Source organism: Narcine bancroftii, chromosome 8, assembly GCF_036971445.1.
Source record: "Narcine bancroftii isolate sNarBan1 chromosome 8, sNarBan1.hap1, whole genome shotgun sequence".
NCBI lineage: Eukaryota > Metazoa > Chordata > Chondrichthyes > Torpediniformes > Narcinidae > Narcine > Narcine bancroftii.
In genome coordinates this window covers 9262614-9288944 of record NC_091476.1, presented here as the reverse complement: position 1 = coordinate 9288944, position 26331 = coordinate 9262614, and the positions used below count along the sequence as shown (strand labels likewise).

At 41.5% G+C, this 26331-nt stretch overlaps 1 protein-coding gene across 8 annotated transcripts in view; it reads right to left on the bottom strand.

The window, feature by feature from the left end:
• The window catches only part of LOC138740343 (serine/threonine-protein kinase PAK 3), a 201864-nt gene that overhangs the window by 128619 nt on the left and 46914 nt on the right, over positions 1–26331 (bottom strand). Inside the window, exon 2 of one of the 8 annotated variants that reach the window (XM_069892854.1) lies at positions 20577–20787. The exons of 6 other annotated variants lie outside the window; for them this stretch is intronic. The gene's annotated coding sequence lies outside the window, so the exon portion shown is untranslated. Of the gene's footprint in view, positions 1–5769; positions 5955–20576; positions 20788–26331 lie in introns of those variants that run through there. One more of the 8 variants, XM_069892853.1, reaches the window with a different exon arrangement.

The following is a 26331-nucleotide window of genomic DNA, read 5'->3' as shown; positions in this document are numbered from 1 at the left end:
ATCTATTTTATGATTTCAATCCATGGACCCCCTTAAATATGCTGGGGTGGAGGGGAGCATATGGCCCCCATTGAGAATGGCTGAGAAAGTACTGTGCGCAGTATTAGTTTCCTATTTAAGGATGGGTGCAAGAACAATTGAAGCAGTTCAGATGAGATTTATTAATGTAATGGAGACAAGAGACTCTCGATGCTGAAATCTGGAACAGAACAAACTGCAGAAAGAACTGAGCGGGTCAGACAGCACATTATCAGACTGATAGTTAGCATCGAGGGTCTGTTTCAGGGTCTCAACCAGACATGATTGACCACTCCTTTGGCTCCACAGATGCTCACGTTGTTGATTTCCTCCAGCCATTTTTTTTTTTTGCTTATTAATCCAATACCTGGAGTGTGTGGGTTAGCTTGAAGGAAAGATTGGATAGATCATGTTTGCATCCACTGGAGGCAAGAAAGAGGGGAACTTGGATGAAACAGTGGTGGAATTATGTGGATGTTTCTTCTTTTGGGAGAATCTAGAACCAGGATTCATTGCTTAGAATAAGGAATCACCCATTTAAGACAGAGATGAGACACAATAAATTTCTCTCTGAGGATCAGGTCTTTGATAATTGTCCTCCAAAGGGTAGTAGAAGCATATTCTTTAATTATTTTTAAGGTAGAGGTTAAAACAGGGTTTTAATAACCAAGATAGCAGATGGCTAGTGGCTGGAAATGTAGAGATGAAGCAATCAAATCAGCCATGATCGTGGATGACTGGGAAACAAAGAGTAGGAATGGTTTTCTTCAGTGACAGGCAATGGCTCGTAGGAATATATGGACACTGCAGGAAGTGCTCGACCCCCAGTCTTTGAAAGTACACATCAATTATTTGGATGAAGGAATTGAACGCAATATTCCCAAGCTTCCCAATGATATAAATTGTGAATTCTGAGGAGGCTGCGAACAAACTGAATGCATGGGCAAACACAGGGCAGATGCAGTAAAATCTGACATTATCCAGCCAGGAACAAACAGAAAGACAGAATACAACTCAAGTAATGAATCACTGGGCAATGATAATATATAAGGGAGCCTAATGTACACTACTCATACGAACATTTAGGCGACACTGATGTTCACTGAAAGAAACGAAGGAGCAAGAATCTCTGATTACAGTGATTAAGGGCCTTCGTAAGATGAAATCTTGAGTGGAATTTTGATCTGTTTATCTAAGAAGGGATATACATAATCAGACCTGAATTGACCACAGTTTAAAAGTACAAGAGATCTCACTTAAATATGAAAAGTTATGACAGGGTTTGACAGGCTAGCTGGGGAGGATAGAAGCAGATATCAAAATCTCAGGATATAGGGCAAATCACTTAGGAAGAGAAACTTCTTCACCCATTTATTGCTGAAAGTGAGAAATTCTCTACTACAGAAGTCAAGTCACTTTTATTTGTCATTCATAGCATAAATGAGATAGCGTTTCTCTGGACCGTGGAGCTGGTTATTTTTTTATAAATAACATATCATTTATAAGTGTCATGTTACAGATGCTTGCCCTGTATCCCTGGAGTTCAGAAGCTTCATGGCTTGAGGTGGGGGGGGGGGGGGGGGGGGGGGGGAGAAGAGATTAAGTCTCGTAATCTGGTCATGAGGACCCGAACTCTTCGGTACCTCTTCCCAGATGGCAGGAGGGAGAATAGATTGCGGGACGGGTGTATGGAGTCATTCACAATGTTTGTGGCTTTCAGCAAGCAATGGCCATTATAAATGTCCATCATGGTGGAGAGAGAGACCCCAGTAATCCCCTCAGCAGTCTGATGCAGGGACTTGCATTCTAGGATGGTGCCATTCCCAAACCAGGCGGTGATGCAATTACATAGGATGCTCTGTAGAATGTAGTGAGGGTGGAAGCTAAATTTTTAACAACCTCCACAGGAAATAGAGGTGTTGTTGGGCCTTCTTGGCAATGGATCTGGTATTGGGGGACCAGGAGAGATCCTCCACCAGGTGCATACAAAGGAATTTGGTGCTCTTGACTACCTCGATGGTGGAGAGTCCCCCCCTCCAGGCTCTTCTGAGGTCGACCACAATCTCCTTTGTCTTGTTGACGTTCAGATGTAGGTTCTTGACTCTGCACTAGTCCATTAGTGATTGCATCTCCTTTCTGTAAGCTAACTCATCATTCTTGTGTGATGGGCCCCACCACAGTCGTGTCGTCAATGACTGCAGAGTCTAAGTTGCTGCATACATGGATAGATTTCCAGATGCAAAAGTTTTCAGGCGGTGTGGGGAGAGAAAGGAGAACATTGCCATGGAACTGAAGATTGGCTATGATCATACTGGCTATGATCAGGTAGATAGGGTTGGAAAGAGAGCTTTTTGCATATTGGCCTTCATAAATCAAAGTATTGAATAGAGGAGTTGGGACAATATGGTAAAGTTGTACAAGACATTGGTGAGGCCATATATGGAGTACCATGTGCAATTTGGTCACCGAACCCTAAAAGATTTAAAGAGTGCAGAGAAGTAGGATGTTACCAAGATTTCAGGAATGGAGTTAGAACAAAAGGTTAAATAGGTTAGGACTTTATTCCCTGCAGCCTAGAAGAATGAGGGGAGATTTGATAGAGGTATACAAAATTATGAGGGGTATTGACAGAGTTAATGGAAGTAGGCTTTTTCCACTGAGGACAATCCAGAGGACATGGGTTAAGCTTGAAAAGGGAAAGGTTTAGAGGAAACATTAGGTTGAAACTTCTCCAGAGTGTTGGGACTGTGGAACATGTTGCCAGTTGAAGTGGTGAATGCAGGCTCAATTTTAATATTTAAGAAGAATTTGGAGAGGTTCATGTATTGGAGTGGTATGGAGGGCTAGGATTAAGGTGAAATTCGGTGGAACTAAGCAGAATAATAATTCAGCATGGACTAGAAGAACCAAAGGGCCTGTTTTCAGTGCTGTAATGATCTATGGTTTTATGGCTCTCTTCTGAATGGCATAGCAGGCTTTAAGGGTCAAATGGCCCACTCCTGTACTTCCATGTTCTCAAGTCACATTGCATCCTGCAATGGATCCATGTTTGCTTGCCTAACAAGTGTTATAATTCATAGCTCATGTTCTCCTGTACCCAGAGGTTGGAGAAGCCACTTCTAAAGTTCATTTTTAACATTATTTTCAACAAGGGACATACTTCCGCCTCAAATGTTAGTCCAAGTAAAAACTGTCATAGTTTAAAAGCAAGGCAAAAACAACACAAACCCACTTAAACTGGGGCCCAATAACAAGATGCAACCAGTGTACATCATATTAAAGGTCAGTCAGCCATACCATTCCAATAAACTTTTTGCATTCATCAGCAAGAGATTAAATTTGAAAAAGGTTCTTGTGGTGCTTTGTGAAAGGGTCTCTCCGGAACAAAATTCAAGACATCAGCATAATGAATACCAGCAGCATTTTGCCAAGTACATACAGTTCTTCCATGAAGCCAGATGAAGAGCTATGATTTACCCTGATGCTCACAGGTAAATTCTAATGGCTGTCTGGAAATGTAAATGTACCTGGATAACTTGAAATGGTTAGGATTCTTTACTGATAAATGTCCTCCTCGGCTATTAAGTTTTATTTGTTCTTCTCCATCACCAGCATTAAGAACTTTTATAAGGCGTAGAAAACTCGTTCCCTCTCTCACCCGTTTTATACTCGTAAAATAGTTAAATTTCAGAAATGGACATGGTCAACTCTTCCATCTTGAATTTCAGCTGTCAGTGACTGAGAAGTGATAGATAAATACACTTCTTCAGAGAGCCGTTCACAAGTGCACAGAACCTCCCAATTTCAATGGAATAAATTGGCCCTTTTTGCTTGCCTGCCTCGCAAAGATCCTGGCTTTATTACTCGCTGTTGCCCCTTTTCTGACATCTACCTGAAAAATCCAACAAGCTACTGGAGTACAGAATTCCAAAACTGTCCAGACTAAGTGTTCCAGACCTTTAGGTCACGATCATCAACCCCACACCCTACACCTCCAGGCCCTCTGAAAGAACTTAATAATTCAGCAAGATGCCTCCTTAAAGGTAGAAAAGAATGCAGTAAAATAGCAGTAAAATAGCTTCCTCCATGATTGCTTGCTGTTTGGGGTGTTCCCTTTTGATAACTGGATTGGAACAGGGGCATGTTTACCAGTGAACCCTCACACATGGGAGGCAGAAACACTTTCTCGAACACCTCACCACACATGTGAACATTGGCACTCAGCCAAGACAGCAGACGGTTCTTTCACCCCCTCAGCTATACCCCAGAGAAAGAAACATTATTGAGACAGAAAAGAATTTAAATTGATTAGATGGAGAGGAACACATTAAATTTTGGAAAATAGAAAGAGGACACCAGTTATTTCTTCTGTGTTTAACTGCAGTTCCAATTTATTATGGGATTGGCATTAAAACAAAATAGAATTTCCTTGGCTGGCTGAAAATATTTCTGGTTCGACACAGCTTCTTTTACCTGCATATTAATTTTGTCCTTAATCACTGAACAACAGAAATCACTTCCTCACTGAGGAATTTCATACATGCTTAAAGTATTTATTCCTTTTGACAACTTTTGTCCTCATTGAAGATGCCTCTGAATATATAATTTTTAAAAGCTGGTGAAGGACGCTTGCTCTGATAAGCTTCTTTCCTCCCACTCCCTTAAATTTACCACATGGTTTGAGTGCTATCTGCTCCAATATCTATGCACTCCGCCCCCAAATTCAATTTTGTGCCATGTTAATGTTAGACTGCAGGAGGCTCAGGGTAGAGGCTTCCGTTTGTCTCTGCTAGTTTTTAATGTAATGAAAGAAAGTTTTTTTTAATTTGTTGGGGAGGGGAAGACAAGAGAGATCTTTCATCACATTCTAATCTTCCTCTTCTATCCTGTAATACCTGCCGCTATTGCAAGGCTCCCATCTGGACTGCCAACTTGACGCCCAGCTCAAGTTCAGCTCTGTGCAGATGGCGAGCCCTCAAAAGAAAGAACTAGTACATCATTCAGCCACCCGTTATCTATGAGATAAAAGCAACCATTTGCTTTATACCTATGGATTTAAACAGCACAGCAGGATTGTTAATGAAGGAATTGATTGACGCTGATCAAAGGAAACAAAATAGCAGCCAGCCAGGCACTGAAAATGGTATTCAAGTAGTTAAAAAGGATACATATCTGATGAATCCACACAGCAACTACAAAAGCCCAAAGCAGAATGGAAAGAAAATCTGTTGGCAACCACAGCATTTATTAATGCCGTCATCCAATCACTCACTTAATTAACTGCTCAACATTGTACTGTGATGACCAAAGCACAAATGCTCGAACACTGATAGCACAAAACACACCCAACAAAATAAGACATTGGTGTGTACACACAGAAGGAACGGTTGGAGTGTTAGTGAGGGAGACTGGACGAGGTGGGGGGGCGGAAGGAAAGAAAGAGAGAGGGTGCACAATCTCAAAGCATAAATGTTTCGAACGGTGATTCTAATGTTATAATGACAAGCTAACTCGCTCGAATATTTGACTGGATTGAACAAAAAATAAACTGAAAATAACTAACAATCCAAATGCAGAATGAAAAAAAAAACAAGTTTTTCTACATGTCACTTATCATTAATGCTGTTTAGGGATGGGCAGACTGAGGTTAACATGGGCCTATGAGTGTTTACTTCGATAATAACCTATGCCAAGTCATTATAATAATCCACACACACACACAAGCCAAGGGAAAGCAAAATGCAACGTTACCTGTAAATGGTGGGCACATCATCCTTGCCATTTTAAACCTTTTCCACCTCCACTGCATAACAAGTTTTTTTTTTCCACGCCAGGGAAACTCACTTACAAGCTCGTCCAGCTGCTTTCTTAATACCTTCCTCGCACGCCAGTCTCTGACTCGGGTCTTGTCATGAGAAACCCTCGGCGCTCCACTGCTGCCTCATCTCCTCGAGGCAACGCTGTCATTTATTGGTCCCAACTGATTGGCTGAACCAAAATCTGATAATGTCAATGGCGTTAATTTTAATATGATGTCATTCCTCCTTGTGCCCCTGTGATTGGCTAACCGGCTAAGCAGCTGCTTTAAGCTGAAGGACAGTTGCTTGCCTGAGGTAGAAAGCTTTCAATGCAGTTCTGAATCATTGGTTGGTTGCTGTGGAAACGTCTCTACTTGCTTTCCTTATTAACCAAGCATATTACAGTTGAGTTTACACTGACTTTAGTCTATAACGTGCAATAGAATAAAAATATAATGAACTAGTAAACAATAGAGAATGCATCATTTAAATACTGTATACCTACAGAGGAAAAATTTCTCATACCTTATAAAAGAAGGCACAACATCAAAGAGAACACATGTCAGAATGTTAACTAAGGTCAAACAATAAAATGCAACATAGAACAGATTTTGGGAGACAATAATCGTCTCCGTCAATACTTTACACTAGGGTAAATCTGCCCATCTGTACAGAAACTGCTAACAGATGACCAGATGCCTTGGGCATCAGGTGCTATCCAGTCCCTTGCTCACTTGGGCATTGTGCACCTCCGAACATCCATACTGAACGCACGTAGAATCAAGCCTGCTCGTGGCGAATATGTGTGCAATTGGGGAGAATGCAGATGGGTGAAGGAGACAGGATGCACGCTACTGCGTACAAACGTGAACCCTGGCTAACAATTTTACACTCTCCCATTCTGGGTGATCGGGTTCAACTTAGGTAATGTTAACCAAGGCTTAAAATCACTGGTAAGCCAAGCATTTTTAACAAATATAAAAATGTTTCTAACACAAGGAAAACGTCATGGAATTTGTTTACTGATAGAATCATTTTCATTCAGTGATTAAGGTGACAACCACAATACTATGAAAATGCAACCACGTGATGAAATACATACTATACTAAAAATGTACTTTTCCAAGGATAATCTTCAGATCAACAGAACACTAATGGATCTTTGAACACGGCAAACTGCAAGAAAAATCTTCAAATATTTGCAATAGACAATACTGATAGCATAATAATTGGTAACAATGAGCGATTGTTTGGTTTGTATTTTATACGAAGCTGGTTCTTCTTGCGTCAATTGGATCAAAACACAAGGTGCAATGGTAGAATCAGAAGAGACGTGCTCAGATCAGAACTGCAACCTTTGAGAACCGAAGTGAAATTTCCTTACCAGGGAAGTTAGTGGCTCTCTGACATTAATAACCAGAGGGATGTGAATAACGTCAGTGGGAACTTTCAGCTCGGGGTTTGGACAGATGAGGAGGAACTGTTTTTCTATGAACATTTGTAGCCGTCCTGATCAACACCAGCATTACGCTCATGAGCCAAGTACCAAGCCTTGCTTTTTACCAAGGAGTAATCTGGTGCACCACTGGACGCAGGGCTGTTTAGTGCAGCGGAGCACGTCACTTTATGAGGAGGTCGTACAGCCTTGGAGGTTACTGCAGGGCAGGAGGCAGCGGCATCAGAGGAGATGGAGGGACACACTGACACCTGATGTCTCTCTGAAGGGACTCTACCTTGGTTGGGATGCCAGTGTGTGCCTTGACAGGAAGAATCAATGGAATTCGCTGTCCATTGAAGTAGTGGAGGCGACCTCAGTAAATATATTTGACAAGGTTGGATAGATTTTTTTCATAATAGGAGAATTAAGGGAAATGGGGAAGAGGCATATAGGTAGATACGAGCCTAACATCAGATCAGTCATTGAATGGGAAAACAGACTTGATGGGCTGGATGGCCTACTCATGTTCCTATTTCTTATGTTCTAAACCTTAGGCCCAAGTATATTAGTCAGGCAAGGGTATGCACAGGAAAACGAATATCCTTATTTTGAAAGAGCATTTAAAAGAGAGACTCACTGTGTATATACAAATGTGCTTTTAGCCATGCTTAATGATAACATGTGGGAGTGAGGCATGGTTCACCCTCCTGCTCTATCCCTGCACCATTAGTGCACAAGGCCCTGAAGACAGTAGCCCCCTTTTCCACTGGCACCCTGTCCCAGGAATTAACTGACAATTTCCTGGGTCAGTGTCCAGTGGAAGAGGAACACTGTCTGAATGCCTCGACACCTATTCATATCCCCAGCATTTGGTGACGCCAGCGTGCTGATGAAACCAGTGGAAAAGGGAGAGCAGAAAGTTGCCCAGTTCCAGTTGAAGGTAGAACACTCCCATCCCTGGGGATGAATGTGTTCAGTGGAAAAGAATTCATGTCCCAGTTAAGGGTGGCCCAGTGGAAACTGCACAAAAGACTTCCTATTCTGGGACACTGCACGGCTAATTAGCTGGGCTGGAAACAGTTGCGGGAACAGCACCAGTGAGTGCATTTGAGGTGCAGGATTGACACTGATCCATCAGAAAAGCCCCTTTTCCACTGGCATCCCAGTTAATTGTCCCGGGATAGAAAGCCCTTTGAGCAATTTCCACTGGGCCGCCCTTTGAGCAATTTCCACTGGGCCGCCCTTTGAGCAATTTCCACTGGGCCGCCCTTTGAGCAATTTCCACTGGGCCGCCCTTTGAGCAATTTCCACTGGGCCGCCCTTTGAGCAATTTCCACTGGGCCGCCCTTTGAGCAATTTCCACTGGGCCGCCCTTTGAGCAATTTCCACTGGGCCGCCCTTTGAGCAATTTCCACTGGGCCGCCCTTTGAGCAATTTCCACTGGGCCGCCCTTTGAGCAATTTCCACTGGGCCACCCTTAACTGGGATGCTAATTGTTTTGTACTGAACACATTCATCCCCGGGGATGGGAGTGTTCAACTGGAAATGGGTGACTTTCTGCTGTCCCTTTTCTGTTGATTTTATCAGCCCGCCGGTGTCAGCAAACACCAGGGTAGAGACGGTTAATCCCCGCTGTGAAATTACATCATTTGATGCCAGCATTCGCACAGTGTCCCTTTTCCATTGGTCCCTGTCCCAGTAAATTCCCAGTTGATTCCTGGGACTGGATGTGGGGTTAAAGTAACCTCCAAGTGCTGAAAAGCATACATTTGCTTCAGTAACTTAAGTCCATTCCTTGAAATTTCAAATGTTATATTCAATGCATGACAGTTACCAAACCCCACAATATTTGCAATAAGCTGCAATTCACGGTCTTTGGAATTAAGCCTAAGAGGAAACAACCTCTTCTGGTAGCTTTGGAGGAGATGAATCCACTTCAACAACAAAAATAAAAGACCGACTTAACATTACATTTTTATTTAGCTCTACAAATTTGACTTGATATTTATAAGAGCAAGTGATATGCTCATTCTCTGAAGCTCTCACCAGCGTCACAGGAGAGATGTCAAAAACTTACAAAGTACACTTCTCTGAAGATCTTATTTCTGTGCTACAACTTTCTATTCCCAAGGAATTACAATTTTAGATATTCAGTAATGCAAGTTACTCATTCTGCAACATTGCTCCATGATAAATTTCTTCCTATGGCATCATTCCTCTTTCTTCCCCAAGTAGAGGATTCCTTAATCTTGAGCTTTGCAACTCCCTTCAAAATATTCTCGTCCTCACCTTTAAAAACTTATCTAAATGCCTCTTGCAGAAAATATGGTCAGCCTCAACTCATCAACAACAAATACGTATAAGGGAAAATCCATTACCATGAGCTGATCTGTGATATTTTCAAGATTCAGGATTCTTTTATTGTCATGTACACAAAATAGTTTTTTTTTCCTGTCAAGGCACACACTGGCGTCCCAACCAAGATAGAGTCCCTTCAGAGACATCAGGTGTCAGTGAGTCCCACCATCTCCTCTGATGCCGCTGCCTCCTGCCCTGCAGTATCCTCTGAGGCTGCACGACCTCCTCATAAAGTGAGGTGCTCCGCTGCACTAAACAGCCCTGCCTCCAGGGGTGCACCAGCTTACTCCTTGGTAAAAAGCAAGGCTTGGTACTTGGCTCATGAGCATTATGCTGGTGTTGATAAGGACACTACAAATGTTCCTGGAAAATCGCATCAATATTCTTAACTAGTCGGTCAGTTCCTTATCAATCTCACTGAGCTGGACAGATGGGTTTGTGGCCGAATAGAAAGATTGTTATAATTATTTATAATATTATGTAATTACACTAAGCCAATATCATAATCGTCCCTGAGCTTCCAGATACTTAAAATTCTACAGCAATTTCAAATTCTGAAGCTGACATTGCGAGATTTGATTAGACACTGGACAAGAAATTCTTCATTACAAAACATTATAAAAGTAGTACTGTTCTAGTAGTTCTGGGATTGTGCAAGCCCGGTGACAGAAAATTTCTTGTACAAACAAGGCACTAGGCTCTGAACAACAATTCTTACACTGTTATATACATGGTAGGTGAATGTACATTATGACAGTAAACATACAAAGAAAAAGCCATTTGTAATGGGATTTCAGGTAAAACATATACGTCTTAAATTGTACAAAAGAATTTTAACTTGTGGCTTGACTGCAACAAACACATTAAAATACTTAGCACAACAGCATTGCCTGCCTTTAGAATAAACCAAGTGTATGGAATTACCTTGCCAGAAATTGAAATGATAGTCAATTGATTATGGGTATCATCCAAATTTTGGCAGCTTGTCTTTAGAGATGCTTCACACATTTCCCTAACACCCAGTTAGTCTCAAGATTTTGGAGTGGCACAGTGGTTGCGCGATGCCACTGCAGTGCTAGCGACCCGGGTTCAGATTTGGCGCTATGTGCACGGAGTTTGCACGTTTTCCCAGTGTCTGTGTGGTTTCCCCCCCCCGGGTGCTCCAGTTTCCTCTCTCCCTCCAAAACATACAGGGGTTATAGGTTAATTTGGGTATAATTGAGCAGCATGGGTTTAAATGGCCAAAATCCATGTTCAAATTTTAAAAAATTAATTAAACATGCAGGGTAAAATGTAGAGGTTTTCATTCAATATGGTGTGATAGTACTAAGAGAGAGGGAGTGCAAGAAGTTGAGCATAGCTGATCTCGAAAAGGGAAACACCCCGAGTGCCTTGGGCTAGGAAGAACAACACCATCAGTTAGGATGACTGTTGAAATTCTATTCTTTTGCTTTGATGTGATATGTTCTGCAGTTGAAGAGTTAAGAAACAAGTCAACTTCACAACAGATAACAAGCAACTCTGCAAGAGAGCAGATAATGACACTGCAACTGTATCCAGCACACTGCATAATTATTCTGTTCAGTTATCTGTGGAATCAAAACATGACAATAGAATATTTCACTGATAATGGCATACAACCATTAAATTAGCCTTCTGTCAGCTCAAAGATGTCGACTGTTGAACTTCTGAACAGTCACATAAACAGAAAAGTATCAAAACCCAAGAGAGCAAGTGGTGAAAATAAAATGATTTTAGATAAATTGCAGTAATTGTGCAATGGGATTTGTTACAAACTCAAGGAAATGTCAGTGTTTCCTAGTTTCCCCTCACCCCAAAATCAGGAGAACCCAAGGTTCCTGCAGGAAGGATTGAACTATAATCATAGCCCGCAGAGGTTTAGTGCAGAAAGCCATTGGGCGTTATAGCACCAGGGATTGGTAGAGTCGGCTGAAGGTTTTTGTTATTTGCTCTTGGGTTTTGGCAGTGGGTGGCAAGATTGGCATTCACAGCCCAGTCCCAGTTCCTCCTGGATGCTGGTGGGCATGCCTTGGCACAAATATTTCAAGAGAGCTGGAGGGAGGAGGTACGCCAACTGTTGAGTCAGAGGGTAGAACAGCCATTTACCAAGAGGACTGTACGGATTATAGCTCCCTAAAGTGTCTTTGGTACATTATTCTTCGTTAATTATACCTAACAAAAGATCATGTTGCAACACCTGTAGAAGAGTTGAAACTCAAATGTAAAACACAGAAATAAAATTGGAGCCTTCAAAGAGAAATTGGGATAAGGTGTGGGGGAAAACTAATTTCCTCTCATCTTAGAAATCAATTTGCTCCTCTGTAAATTGTCCCTATACTCAGGACAGATCAGGGAAAGAAAGAGGACAGTTAACCATACCAGGGAAAGAGGACAGTTAACCATACCAGGGCAAAAACCAAAAACACCTTAGCACATGTGCAATGCTGTATGTTGAATTCACCACACTTTTGTTTTTATTAAAAGACTTGCTTCCATGAAGTCTTTTGTTCTTGTTCTTGGAAAGTGGTATGTAGCCACCAAGCACCTCTGCAGTCGTTCGATGACAGTATTTTCACAATGCATTGGGTAAAGAACATTGAAATAGGAAAAGAGTATGTCACTCAGCATTTCACACCTCCCTTACCTCGCCACCAAGTCTTTAACACAAAAGCCATTTTCCTGACCCAAATCCCTTTTGTTCGGGCCTCTGCCTACATTTTGCTCATGCCTTGAAAGGCTCATCCCTGAAATGTTGGTTATGTTTCTTAGCAATATAAAGTATGCTGTCTGACCTGCTGACTTTCTCCAGCAATGTGTTTTTTCTTCAATACCGACGTCTGCAGACTTTTGTGCTTTAGTCCTCAGTTTAAGACTGTTGTCCATGTTCTATCCTTCAACCAAAAGAAGCATCCTCCAAATTTTTACCCACTCTAAGTTCCAGGATTTTAATCCAGTGACATTAGTCAAGAAAGTGTATGACTGGAGGCATTCATATGGTACAGTTTGGGAGTTCTGGCGGTCCTGTCAAAGTAGTTGATGGTAAACTCCATAATCATAGTGCACAGAAAAAGGATGAAGGGGATGTTTAAATGGAAGACTTGGTGTCAATCAATGCAAAAAGTATATGGACTTTGTCCAAACTTTTAAATACACTAACAAAATCTAGTTGGGACTTTGGCTTTCAAACTCAAAATCCACAGTTTACCCTGCACATAGTTGAAAAACAATTTTGGGGAGTGACTTGCTCAAACCAAGCAAGAATTTTCGATATCTTCCACTGATGGAAAATAGGGTGCCCACCGATGCAAAGGCACTCAGACATTACAGTTTTCTGTTTTAAAACTGCCTGGAGTTAGGCAAGTCTGCCCAAGTTTGGTGCATTCCTAAGTCACTGTGCTCATTGGGAACAGAGACATAGTCAGACCACAGCAGCCAATTTATCCAACCACATGAAAGACCATTTTACAACCTGCTTTGCTCAGTTTTTCCTAGAGCAGAACAGGTCCATGAGGCTGAATGGCAGTTATATTAGTTTGTTCCATGGTCACCTGAGTTGATGTGCACAAACAAGAGACTGCAGATGTTGGAATCTGAAGCCTAACACAATCTGTCGTAGGGACTCAGTAGGTCAAACATTTTGCGACGAGACCCTTCCTTGATAAACTGTTCTGACCCAAAACATCCACCATTCCTTTTCTCCCACTGATGCGGCTCAACCCTTTGAGCTCCCCCAGCAGATTGCATTTCATGTGAGTTGAATGAACCAACTGCCAACAAAAACAGTCCACATTACTACCGACTCCAAAGCCATTGAACAGATCATCCATTGCCACATATTCATGTTGTATTACCATTTGTCAAAAACAAGCATTCCACAGATAGGCAGTGCCCTTCACAAAACAATTTTTTTCCTTTATTTTCCCCTGCTCCACAGTTTTGCCTTGGTAATCAAACAATTCACATGAAATTAAGGCGCACATTTCAGATTTTATTCAGTTATTTATATACATTTTGACCACGTAGAAATTACAGAACTTTTTATACTCTTTTCCTCCTCATTATACTTTTCCTCTCATTTCAATGTTTGGGACATTTGGCTTCACAGGTGTTTGAGAGTCTTCAGGTATGTTTATTGCTTCATTGGAGTAGGTCTAAGAGAGCTAGGCTCACTTCAAAGCTTTTGACCACCTTTGGAGTCTGTAGTTGCCATTTTTCAACACAAGGACCAGAGCTGTGCCAATGAATGTCCAAAAAGCCACTTGAGGCTTGAAAAAGAATAAAACAGTACAAGACATAGCCCAAATCATCGGATGACCAAAATAAAAATCAACATTTTGGAACATCATTCAAAAAAGAATGTACTGGTGAGCTCAGTAATCGCAAAGGAAGACTTTCACAAGCTGATGATAGAGAAATTCACACCATACTGAAGAATAATCCCTAAACACATGTCCAATGGATCAGAAACATGCTTCAGGAGGCAGGTGTCTGCAGAAGACTTCATGAACAGAAATACAGAGGCTACACTGCAAGACACAAACCATTAGTTGGCCACAGAAAGGACAGCTAGATTACAATTTGCCAATTAGTATTTAAAAGAGCCTGCAGGAATTGGAACACGGTCTTGTGGACAGATGAGACCAAGATGGCGGCACTGCCAGTTACTTTAGCAGCAGTGCTGCCACTGACGCAGATGCAAAGGGAGCGAGGAACCGGAGATGCAGCCCTCCCTCAGGGTCCAACTGTCCAGTCGACTGCCGTCTACTCCACATAGGCTTTCAACGGCCTGTTGAGGGAGCCGATGGTGGTTTTACTTGAGATCCCATGACCACGGGGTCTGCGTCCAAGATGACGGCACCTTTTAATCGGCAGCAGCCACAAGGGGTCGTAGACTGCAGGGAAGGAGAGGACTGGATCAGGTCACCAGAGGACAGGAAGATCACCACCCCCACCCTCATCTGAGAAGGAGAAGCGGAGGAGACGACCCACGGGATGGGGACCATGGCAGTGAACCCGTGAGAGGCACTGAGACTGAGGGACCAATGCATGTGGTGGGCTGCTGGCGACTCGAGGCGAGAAACCCACAGAGCAGTGGGCCACTGGAGACGACTGTTGGGAGACTCGCGCTGGGCTGCAGACTGCGGACTGCTGGTGACTGGCTCGAACTGGCTGGAGGGGCGCCAGGTATCGGAACCTGGAAGCGAGGAGGTGCCATGGGCGCCAAAGGGTTCTTGACCGTATCAGAGGTTCGGATCTGGAGTTCAGTTTGCCAAAGGTTTGGACTGGATTCTGTGTCACGGCAGAAGCGCTGGAGGTAAATCTACGGACACTTGTTGACTTGGGTGGGGGGGGGGGGGGGGGGGCGGAGAAGAGAGGAACTCTCTTTTGCTTCTCTTTCTCTTACTAAGTCTGACTGTAAGAAATGTGAGAGGCGCTTAAGCAATTTCTGCCATTAGTGAATCTGTCTGCCTTGCAGCAGGCAAAAATAAATTTCATGTAATATGGCATTGTTTTATTACTATAATAAATTGAATCTTGAAGATGAACCTGTATCAGAGAGACAGCAAGAGCAAAGTATGAAGGCATAAAGGAACCACCCAAGATCTAAAGCATACCACCTTTGGCACGGTTTGCATCTTGCAGCGTGGCCTCTGTATTTCTCTTTAAGTCTTCTATGGACAGTCGTCATTAGCCCCTTTTACACTTGCGTTCCATTAAATCGTCCGTCCAGTGTCCCGGGATAGAAATGGCATTTTTTGCTGTTCAGACTTGACCACTCTTAACTGGAACACTACACGCGTTCACTCTTGCTAAGGACCCATACCCAGGTTTAGCACTGTTCTACCAGTGATGTCATAATGCATCGAGTGATGGTGGATCTGCCCCAAATATTGATCAATGTATTATGATCTTATATTTGAACATAATTATGTTATAACTAGGCATGATTAATTAAGCTTTATGTACATCACAGTATGAGCCCTTCCACCCGTTGTTGTTATAAAAAACTGTGGAAAAGTGCTAGCAATAAATAGCAATACGGACAATTTTTAAACTGCGTGGGAAAGTTGATAGGTGCTATCACACACAATTTATACAGCATGGGAAAAAGCAACGGCGGTCCTGCCCTCCCAGAATGCTGTGCGGCAGAAAAAAGGCTGTATGCACAGAGCACTAATGGAGGGATTCACCTGCCGCACAGCATTCTGGGAGGTCAGGTCCACCTTCACTTTTTCCAACCGGCTTTATAAATTGTGTGCTACAGCGCTACCAATTTTCCCACGCTGTTTAAAAATTGTCTACTATTGTAATTTATTGCTATTCATTTTCTCTCTCTTTCCCATAGCAATGTTTATACCTTCATTTTAATCTTTTCTTCCTTCACGTTACTGCACTCACGCAAAAACTTGGGTAATTTCTATCCTAGAATCTAATTGGCCATTCTACACTTGCCAGATTGCAACGCCAGCGTCTGCCGATGCCAGGGACTGTACTGGGGAGGACGAGGCATCATCCCCCGTGTGAGACGATGTCATTTCACGCCGGCATTGAGACGATTTTCCTTCCATACTCAACCCTTTTTAGGCCAATTGACCGTTAATTCCTGGGACCACTTGAAAGTGTGAAAGGAGTTATAGACACATCTTCACCTTCCTCCTGAATAATGCTTCTGATCAGTTGGAAAGCCTTTGGGGATTTTTTTCCCCATTATGATGAGAATTCTTCTGTCATCAGCCATGGAGATGTTCCTTGGCCTACCAGTCACCAGTACACTCTTTCTTCTTAATGATGTTCCAGTTGATTTAGGTCATCCTAAGGTTTGAGCACTATCTCTTACTGTTTTATTCTTGTTTTTCAGTCTCATAATGGCTTCTTTGACTTAGTGGCACATCTCTGATCCTAGTGTAGAAAAAAATGGCAACTACAGACTCCAATGGTGATCAAAAGCTTTGAAGCAAGCCTGGACCAATGAAGTAATTAAACAAACCTGAGTACTCACAAACACACATGATTCGAAATTTCCCAAACATAAATGCCCATAAATGAGGAGGCTATGTACAAAAAGTGCTGTCATTTCTACATGGTCAAATCAAAATGTATGCACATAACCTTGAATAAAATCTGGAATATACTTTTTAATCTCATGCAAATTGTTTGATTACAAATTTAAAACTGTGGAGCACACGAGCCAAGAAAAAAAAGTGTTTTTGTCCAAAACATAATGGAGGGCAATGTATTTTTGGGTGGGACATGAAGAGGCCAGCAAAGATAATGAGGGGCAGAATACTGACAATGTTCATCACACAGTGCTGGTGCCAAGCATCAAAATACTTAAGCATAAGATTTCTAGTACCTACATTATTCTTCCTTCTTCTATAAGAGACTCTTGTCAACACCCGGGAAATTCACTCCAGGTATCTTGCCACAGATACAGCAGTTATTCCACTTCGATGGCTGTTTAACGTGGTCTCCAATCTATTTTTAATATGTTGGCACTGCTTCAATTTCATCCACCATTGTCTTTATTGTCACCAAAATGATCAATTCATGGCCACTCTTCTCAGTTGCACGACAAAACAAATAGACCTCATTTCTTGACTTGTCTCATCTGACCACAGTTCATCAATGTGAAACTGTTGAATAATTCCAAAATATAGTCTTATTTCAGTTTTAGACCACCTGCAGCATTCTGCTTTTGAGTCACTATTCTTCCCGGAGCTGTTCCAAACTCATTTCAGATTAGACACTAAAGCAATCTTCAAAATGAACTGAGAGAAATATTCTCTGGCTGACTTTTTCTCTTCCATGGTTTTGTCTGCACTCAAGTGAGCGTCACTGTGTCCACAAGTACATCTCATGGTTACTATACCTACATGATGAACAGAGAGAGACAGACAGAGAGGGAGAGACAGACACACACACAGAGATATATAGATATAAATAAGCCCTCACATATGTATTATGTACAGATACACCACAATTCTTCCTTTCCGCATCAATACACAGATGCAAGTTAGAAAGTGAATTACTCCATGGCACAAGACCAAAAATAATGACAAATTTAAAAGCATAAATAAATAATCACACAAGAACATGGTTAAGAGAGGGGGGCAGAGAGGGGGAGGGGAGTGTGTGTATACCATGATACCAGCAGTCTTGTGTCTTCAGCTGAAAATTAAAATCATTGTTCAGATCTTTTATTATTAGGCATCCAGTTTAAAAATTTTCCAATTGTTTATGCTGGGACAATCCAACGTATTCCTTATCATTATCTTAGTCAAAAAGCACAGCGGTTAGCGTAACCCTATCACAGCACCAGTGACCCAGCTTCGAGTCTAGCACTGTATGTAAGGAGATTGTACGTTCTCCCCATTGTCTGCGTGGGTGTCCTACAGGTGCTCCAGTTTCCTCCCACCCTTCAAAACAAAATGTACGAGGGCTGTAGGTTCATTGGGTATTTGGGCAGCACGAGTGCATGGGTCGAAATGTGCATTTAAAATTTAAATTTAAAACCTCTAGTAGAAATGTCTCTTTTTACTCAACATTGACACATTTCAGATCATTCACAGGAAGGCAAATGAGAAACTGAGCTACTTCCAACAACAAGGTTATTTAGATGATTTAGTTATTTAAAGACAAAACTTAATAGACATGAAACTAAAACTACACCGTAGTTAGTGTAATTGGCCCCTAATGGAGAAGCTGTCAGCAACTCAAGCAAAATTCTGTAATTTCCATTATTCACCATGACAAAATAGCTGATAGGAGATCATACAAAAAAAATAAAATCCTCTTTATCTCTTTTTCAGCTGGTTTGACTCTCTTTGCATTTGAAACCCTTTTTGATCTTAGTTATAACATGCAAGGAACTTGGAAGATACTTAGTATTAGCTGGAAAAGATTACAGACCTTCACTTTCTAAAATAGAAAGACTGCTCCACCAAGTGCAGACCAGAATAACAGATGCAGACTTTGTCGGGCCCTGTTTCTCTCTCTTGAAAATAGTAACAATAATTGTATTTAATCAGATCTTCAACACACAAATATTAAAAGGCACGTCACAGTGGTATTCTAGTAAAAGCTAGACATTGAGGCAAAGAAAGAATAAAACTGACCAAGTTTTTGGTCAGTGAAACACATTGGAAGGTCATAAATGGATAATTCCAGGAATTAGGATCCCGGTGGCAGAACAGCGAGGAGTTGAAAACTGCTGTAAATGCACGAGGATAACGTTTTTTTTTTTAAAATGTAGAGTTTGAAATGGAGGAATGACAATTTTAAAATTTGGCCCCTGTAGATGAGTGAGGAAATAAGGGAAATAAAGCATAGGATCAGACTGTAAAGGCTTTGCATAACTTACAGAAGTTAGGTAGTCAGACAGCCAGCATTAGACCTACTGGAGACGACAAACCTTATGACTTCAGCAGGCAAGAGCATGGTCATGGAGGGGCAATAGGAATAGGACCTCCTCAATGATAAAGTTCATGAAAGGTCATACATATTTGCATTGTATACTTAAAAGTTCAAGGTCAAAAGCACCAACTTTTGTATTATTGTAAATATCCCAATAAAGAGTAAAAAGGGCTTGATGAAGAAGAGTTGGGCCACAACTCGGTTTATAATAAACCCAACAAGTTAGAAAGTGGTACAGCCCACTCCAATAACCAAGGTAACTGGTGAGAGATGGAATCGGCACACATGAGGAACTTGCAGTTGAAAATTCAACTCTAATCATTCAGCTACAAAAGATTCTAACTCATTTCACATTAGATGTTGGTGAGAGAATTTAAACGACGGCCTCAGCATTTTAAAAACAGCACTGGAGAAGCAGACTTTTCATCTTGAAAAATGATCCAGGAAACAGTAGCCCCAAACATTGACCCTGAAAACAGCTGCAAATTTAATTCTGAAAAAGCCAAAGGCAAAAGACAAAATAAAATTATTTCCATGGTAAAGGCACATTTTTAAGCAAAGAATGAACAAAGGGATGGGATGATCCAGAGCAGCAGCCCAAGCAAAAGCCCCTTCAATTCCTGCACCAATGGCACCTGTGGATTGTTTCTGGGCATTTCAGACAAACTTCCTCCTTTGCATTGATCTTGTCATCTTGTCTTGAGAGGAAATGCCGATGACAAATCAGGAACTGGGTGAATGAATGAACCCAATCAGAGCAAGGCCTGCTAATAATATCAAGAAGAATCTAATTACAAATTGGGAGTGCTTTAGACTTGATTGTGTTTTGATTCCGTGCCACTGACAGGCAGAGTAACGGTTTTGGAATGATTTAAATCTTACTACAGTATTTAAAGATATTTAAACAATTCAAAAAGGATGAGTTTTTGGCTATGATGATAATTCACTTTGTGAAACAGTCAGTTCACGGCTGATCCTCTTCCCAGGAAGCATTCCCAATAGTTCTCCACAGGAATGAAAAGGTTCAGCACGTGCTGGAATGGGGGCATCTTAGCAGAAGAGGCAGGAACACCTGTGATTGTAATAAGACTCGGAGAACACATATCCCAAGCCAGCTAGTTTTCTGGGGTAGTGATGAGTTCATACAGACCTGATACTCGCCCACCGAAGAGTGGAATTGGGTCTCGAGGTTCTTCTGCTGAGGTCAAGGATGAAAACTGGAAGAAATCCTACATACAAATTCATCGAATCATGGCGAGGACTAGCCCAGAAATAGTCATCTCAGCCAACCAAATTTCCACTGACCAATCATAAATTTTACATTAATCCAATTTTTTTCCCCTCACATTCTTTTGAACTCCCCCCAGATTCTACCACTTAATTACATACTGTAATATAATTTACAGTGGAAAATTAGCCTTCCAACTCTGCATACTAAAAGGTGTTTTACAATAAGTGCATTATAATTAAGGCAAATGATACAAATGCAAATGTGAGAACTTGGAAGTCAAAGTGGATTTGAGGCTTACTTGTTCCAGAGGACTGGTGCTGGCTTCACTTTTGTTTCCAGTCCATACTTCTGTCTTGAAATGTAAATGATTCGAGATTTTTCAGTCAGAAGCCAAGCTAGAGCATTCAATACTAACGCAATGTACAAGGAGGCAGCAATCTTGGGCACACGAGCTTCCCCTTCTCGTAGCTTTGATTACAGTCAGCGATCATGGCAGTTTACAGGAATCCCTGAAATCCACAGGCCATCATATCATCATGATGGTTAAAATGCCCTCTGGAGCTCTGACAAATGAATGCCAATGGGTGCTGGCCAGCTTGGATTGTAGGTGGGTGGAATTGGCGGGGGGGGGGGGGAGGAAGAGGGAGGAATCATTTATTTTTTGAGAAATACTAGGTATTTGGTATTTTCAACCAAAAGCAAAACCAATGAGATTGAAATGATCAAAGTTCTGACATTCAAAAATACAAATCTGAGAAGGTGCAAGGGTGGGTGAATTGAAGAAAAAATAAATAGAAATTTGGATTTTATTAATGCGGCCAACAAGTTTATTTTAGTTTGATAACAAATGTCATTATATTAGATGATCTTTAAAAAAAAAGGATTTTAAGTGGGGGGGGGGATTTTAAATCAAGTATATTGATTGGCTGAATAAGGAAAAAGTCAATGACCAAGTCATAATAAGTGTTACATCTAAAAATCACATTTACTGCCAGGAGTATAATTTTTTTTTAAACTCAAGAATTCAATACAAGCTTTAGCATAGAGTTGTTTTATTGAATAGCATTTAATAATTATTTAAACAATGGAAAAGTCTACCATGGGAAATGAGATTGAATTCGGATGGTCCTTATAAAAATCAGGCACAATCACAAGGCAAAGTTTTTCCCTCTATCATTTCAAATTGTACACAATTAGTAACAGGCACGGACTTGCTCCTGGTCCCCTGTCATCTGCAGGGCCAACAGCAATTCGGGGGCCAGCCAAATGCCAGTCTGTCATCGTTTAATCTTATTTTACACAATGTTTTGAGGTACTCCTTTTAACAGCCAAAAGACCACCTTGGATAAATCTTCAATCCAAAATGTTAATTATGACGCTAACTGACCTGCTGTTTCCAGCATCTTCAGTTTTAATTTTAGAATTGCTTTTTTTTTTAAACTTTTCATAAAATATTGCTCAGGCAGACTTATGAAGTCTTAACAATTCAACCTGCATCCATGCTCAAATTTATTCTTGTTAATAGACCATAGGTGCTGGAGTAGGCCATTCAGCCCATTGAGCCAGCACTGTCATTCATTCAGATCATGGCTGATCTCCATTATCAGTGCCCTGTCCCTGCCCATAACCCTCAATTCCCCCGTCAACAAGAACCTTATCTAACTCCCTCTTGAATTTATGCAGAGAACCCACCTGTATCACCCTCTGCGTCAAAGCATTCCACAGAGAAAAAAAATTCCTCATTTCTGTCCTAAAGAGCTTCCCTGTATTCTTAAACTATGGCCTCTAGTTCTGGACTCCCCCAACATCAGGAACATGTCATCAGTTTCTATTGTGTTCAATCCCTTAATATACCCCAATCATATTTCTCATCCTTCTAAATTCCAACATATACAACCCCAGTTTATCCAACCTTTCGATTGTTTTGAATTTGCCCTTAAACGCCCAAAATAAATGTCCCGTCACAAATAGCAAATCTCTGGTAAGATGTACATCACAATTCATTGACTTTTGTCAGAGCAAACAATCCACACCACACAGCCCTAAAAATTCCTTCTTTACTGTGTTGAAATCCAGATTCACTGCACTGAATTCTAATCAGGCTCAATCTCCCAGCACCTCACCTTCCCTCTGCAGTTCTAACATCATCCCTCAATCTTCAGCCTTTTTAAAGTGAAGCCTTGGGTCAACTAGTTACTGCTTCCCAATTTCCTAATGTCAAGTGAAATGTGTTGCAGGCCTTACCTTTTAAGCAAAAAAAAAAACAGCTATTGTAGGATGAATTATTCCTAAAGAGGATCCACTGCCACTTATGTAGTTTTATACAGTGTTGAAATCCCACATTTCAATATTAATTTATATAAAATTGTTATAAGTGCAGAACACAAGGAAAAATTAGAAAGTTTTAAGGGAGTAGCATTAAGTATCAGAGAAGAAAGCTGGTCTGATAATATCAGTTCAACCGGTCATTAGCTCTACCACATCCTTTTAAGCTTGAGAGGAAGTTCTGAATAAAAACACTCTAGTTTTCAATGAGACCAGTAAACTAGTTGCACCAAGATCAGGACATGAATATAGAGGGTTTATTTTAATTTTTGATTCAGTTTGTGTGAGGAAGGTTTGCTATTCTAAATGTTTAGCAATACACAAGGTACTTTAAGCTATTAAAATCAGTCAAAAGCAAATTAAAATGCAGCTTCCATAATAATGTGTAAACAAATGGGTTATGGCAATAAGCAATATTTGCTTTTTCACAACCATCCATTTTACAAATTCGGGTTCCAACACGTTCCCTCTGTGCTCTGTGCATTACGAATTAGCTAGCATTTTCCATTGCATTACCACAAACGGATGTAATTGGCCAGTAATTGGCAATATCTATACGTTAAAAGCTCACTCATAATATAAAATGCATTGTTAATTGTAGAAAATATACTGCCAATAGAGGTTTAAAGCTGCAAAATATGAAAGCCTATTTTTTTAGTGGACTTGTTTTTTCAATGGCCATTGATAAATTCACATCCTGTCTTCATCATGAAGGCTAGGTCTACTTCAAACTTATTTTCCATGTTCCCAACTATCCACCACACCAAATAACTCCCTAACCAGCCCACAGACAGGAGAAGGTGGTGGGAAAGAAAATGACCACAACTGCACGTGGCCCACCTTAACAAGAGGGCAAATTGTACATTTGGATGATTGCCAGATAGGAGACAAATCCCTCAGGACAGGAACAATCTGGATTTTCCAAATCAGCTATGAAGCAAAGACACACAATGGGTCCAAAAGACCCAGTAATGCCAGTGGCGTAGGCCTCATGAATAACCACTTGCCTTTAGCATCACTTCGACAGGATTCCCAATAATAAACACCTGTCATGTGATGAACCTGGATGAGCAACAAATCACATTAAAGAATTCTTACAGATAGCAAACCAAGAAAAAGGCACTATTTTCGTGGATAAAGTAAAGATTGAATTAAAGAATTGTAGAAGTCAAAATGTCAATAACAATTTTAGAAGATTATACATAACATAAAAATATTATAATCCATTATATCTTGTAATACACAACTGAAATAATTATAATCTGTACACCCAAGCCACAGACCACATGTAACAAAAGAACAGTATTTTCAGAATCTTTAAATCAACACTAGATTCAACTTCCACTAATCTCCCAACTTTTGTGTGTGTGTGTGTGTGTGTGTGTGTGTGTGTGTGTGTGTGTGTGTGTGTGTGTGTGTGTGTGTGTGTGTGTGTGTGTGTGTGTGTGTGTGTGTGTGTGTGTGGTTATGCTTTCACATTTAATTGAGCATGTGCAGAAACCCCAAAATTACTGTCATGGGGTGATGAGTCAGTCATCTCCCCCATCACGGCAAAATACAGAACAAGCACCTATTGGAAAAAATGGCTGGTTAGCTTTTCATTCTGGCCATTCACGACTTCCTTCACACCTTCCCCATTTCCCATGGCCACTGCATTCCAACAGTACAGGTCAGTTTCTTGGTCTATTTTCTCTTTCCACATTTATTTCAATCACCACAATTACTTGCTACACCAGGGGTCTAGCCCTTTGCATCCTTTACCTCAAGTGGACGGGATTTAAACAAGATTCACTAGGATGGTTGAAGATCGGGGTGAGTACATGGTCAGAGAGCTTGAGGGCAGCAGGGATTACAGATGGGGAGCAGTGAGAGAAGACCCCACAGAACTCCATTCAGAGAGCAAAGGGTAGGTATCCCTCGAAGACAGTAGACAGAAGTAAAACATGAAAGTCTGCAGAGACCATGGTTTAAGGAGAGCAAAGGGGTCCGACACGTTCACAAAAGATGTTATTGGGACTGGTGGGCTTACAAGCAAAAGGCTCGATAGGCATTTTCTTCCTGGAGCTCAGGGAGACTGAGGTAGGGACGTAATAAAGATTTATGAAATCATGAGGGCCATAGATAAGGTTTTTTTACTCAGGGAAGGGGAAATTAGAAAGTAGCGAGTACAAGTTTAAGGCGAGAGAAGATAGAGTAAAAGGGACTTGAGAGGCAATTTTTTTCCACATAGGGTGGTAGGTCTGAGGAGAGAATGGCCAGAGGAAGTGGTAGAACTGGGTGAAACTGGAATGCTTCAACAGCATTTAGACCAGTACGTGGATAGGAATGGATTAACTTGCCAAACGCAGGTGCCAAAGGGCTGATTTCGATGCTGCAAATCTCTAACTCTATGAATATAATTCAAAACTGTGTTGAAAGTGAGCCTCAGATCATTTGTCAACTTCTACAGCTCATTACATAGAAGAAATGCTGATTTAATTTTCTTGGCTCCCTCCTGCATAGCCTCACAAATCGACTTCCATCTCCCAGTGCCATCTCCTGCTTGCAATTCTACAGCCCCACCTAACAATGTCATCTGGAAACTTGAATCATTAATGCCCAGGAACAGATCTCCGGAGAACTCAATTTTCCAGGTGTAGGCAATTAGTGAATTATCACAACTCTCAGTCAATTAATACAAGTTGAACTCAAGGCTTTGTGCTCACCACGCTCCTGTTCACACAACTGAATCGCCAGACACAGCATCAACAGTGTCATTAAGTTTGCAGATGACACAACTGTATTTGTCCTCATCAGAGAAGAGGTAGAAAATCTCATGATAAAGTGCAAGAGTAAAAACCTCAACGTGGACTTCAGGAGGACGAGGAATGGCCACCCTCCACTACACATCACCAACTCTACAGTACAGTGGAAAGCACCAAGTTCCTTGGAGTTCACTTAACTAGAGACTTCTCGTGCACACTCAACATCTCCTCACTTGTCAGGAAGGTGCAGCAGTAGCTACACTTCCTGACCTTCTAATAGGAGCTCTATCAAGAGCGTCCTGGCCGGCTGCATCAGTGTGGCTAAGGTTGCTGCAGGGAAATAGACTGAAGGTCAATCCACAGGGCCATAAGAGAAGGTCAATCCACAGGGCCATAAGAGAAGGTCAATCCACAGGGCCATAAGAGAAGGTCAATCCACAGGGCCATAAGAGAAGGTCAATCCACAGGGCCATAAGAGAAGGTCAATCCACAGGGCCATAAGAGAAGGTCAATCCACAGGGCCATAAGAGAAGGTCAATCCACAGGGCCATAAGAGAAGGTCAATCCACAGGGCCATAAGAGAAGGTCAATCCACAGGGCCATAAGAGAAGGTCAATCCACAGGGCCATAAGAGAAGGTCAATCCACAGGGCCATAAGAGAAGGTCAATCCACAGGGCCATAAGAGAAGGTCAATCCACAGGGCCATAAGAGAAGGTCAATCCACAGGGCCATAAGAGAAGGTCAATCCACAGGGCCATAAGAGAAGGTCAATCCACAGGGCCATAAGAGAAGGTCAATCCACAGGGCCATAAGAGATGGTCAATCCACAGGGCCATAAGAGAAGGTCAATGCACAGGGCCATAAGAGAAGGTCAATCCACAGGGCCATAAGAGAAGGTCAATCCACAGGGCCATAAGAGAAGGTCAATCCACAGGGCCATAAGAGTGGCAGAGAGGATCATTAGAGCATCCCTATCCCTCAAT